Here is a 1,935-nt window from a genome sequence, read left to right as displayed (position 1 = left end):
AGAGTGAACGTTCAAAGACTATTTCCTCGGGTGGATGGAGCTATTACAAGGGGGCATAACTATAGGGTTCATGGTGGGAGATATAGGAAGGATATCAGAGGTAGGTTCTTTACGCAGAGAGTGGTTGGGGTGTGGAATGGACTGCCTGCAGTGATAGTGGAGTCAGACACTTTAGGAACATGTAAGCGGTTATTGGATAGGCACATGGAGCACACCAGGATGATAGGGAGTGGGATAGCTTGATCTTGGTTTCAGATAAAGCTCGGCACAACATCGTGGGCCGAAGGGCCTGTTCTGTGCTGTACTGTTCTATGTTCTATGTTCTCAAAAATATAGGATGGGAAAATAATGGAGAGGATTTGTACCTTGAGGTATCTCGTGACATTACCGTGATTGGACAGCATTTCTTCATTTCTTTTGTTTCTCATTCTTTATTTTAGAAAATTACAGTTTCAATTTGTTACAACATCTGAAACCATTTCTGTTGAGCGGGGATTCTCCCCAAAAAAGTTTAAGCATCGAATTTGCATAAAAACTGGAGCAAATTCATTTGAAAATTAGTTTTGTTTCAAGATGAATCTCCCACACTCTGTGCACTGCAGAGTGCACTAGCATGAATCGTGCTAAAAAGCTGTGGACGGGGCCTATTCCCCCTGGAAAGGCTGGCAGCATAGTGCTGAGGGGGCCATTGCACATGTGCCAATCTGTCAGCCCCGAGATCAGTGCATGCGCAGTAGCCTCATGCTGCCAGCCTCCCGATCACTGACCAGCTTGATCGCTAGCCAGCCCCATGACCCCGCATCGCCGGCTGTGCAAACCCCCCACGGCCCAATCGCTGGCCCCCCGATCATGCCAGCCTCGACCTACCCCCCAGCCTGCCTCGATTAACCCCCCCCCCCCCACCCCTTACAGCCCCGCTTATCCTATCCCCCCCGATTCCCCCTCCACCACCGGTGGTTCTGATCCCCCCAGCAGGCTGAATCCGACCCCCCCACACCCTGATGGCCAGCCCCGATTGCTGGTTTCCCTCTCTCTGTCACTCAGCCCAAATGCAGAGTGGCAGCGGGATAAATATGGCAAGAAGGATAAGTATGGCAAGTTTCGGGAACCTTGGATAACAAGAGATATTGTGAGTCTAGTCAAAGAGAAAAAGGAAGCATTTATCAAGGCTAGGAGGCTGGGAACACATGAAGCAAGTGTGGAATACAAGGTAGAAAGAAACTTAAGCAAGGAATAAGGAGGGCTAAAAGGGGTCACGAAAAGTCATTGGCCAGCAGGATTAAGGAAAATCCCATGGCTTTTTATATATATATAAAGTGCAAGAGGTCAGCCAGGGAGAGGGTTGGCCCACTCAATGACAGGGGAGGGAATCTATGCGTGGAGCCAGAGGAAATGGGTGAGGTATTAAATCATTACTTTGCATCAGTATTCACCAAAGAGAAGAACTTGGTGGATGATGAGTCTGGGAAAGGGTGTGTAGATAATTTGAGTCATGTTAAGATTAAAAAGAAGGATGTATTGGGAGTCTTGAGAAACATTAAGATAAACAAGTCCCCAGGGCCTGATGGGATATACCCCAGAATACTGAGAGAGGCAAGGGAGGAAATTGCTGGGGCCTTGAGAGAAATCTTTGTATCTTCACTGGCTACAGAGGATTGGAGAATAGCCAATGTTGTTCCTTTGCTTAAGAAGGGTTGCAAGAATAATCCAGGTAATTACAGGCCGGTGAGCCTTACATCAGTGGTAGGGAAATTATTGGAGAGGATACTTCGAGACAGGATTTACTCCAACTTGGAAATAAGTGTGCGTATTAGCGAGAGGCAACATGGTTTTATGAAAGGGAGGTCTTGTCTCACTAACTTGATCGAGTTTTTTGAGGAAGTGACGAAGATGATTGATGAGGATAGGAGGTCTAAATGGACTTCACTAAGGCCT

This window comes from Mustelus asterias, chromosome 5, assembly GCF_964213995.1.
Source record: "Mustelus asterias chromosome 5, sMusAst1.hap1.1, whole genome shotgun sequence".
NCBI lineage: Eukaryota > Metazoa > Chordata > Chondrichthyes > Carcharhiniformes > Triakidae > Mustelus > Mustelus asterias.
The sequence above is the reverse complement of the archived record's forward strand: the minus strand, read 5'-3'. Positions refer to the sequence as shown.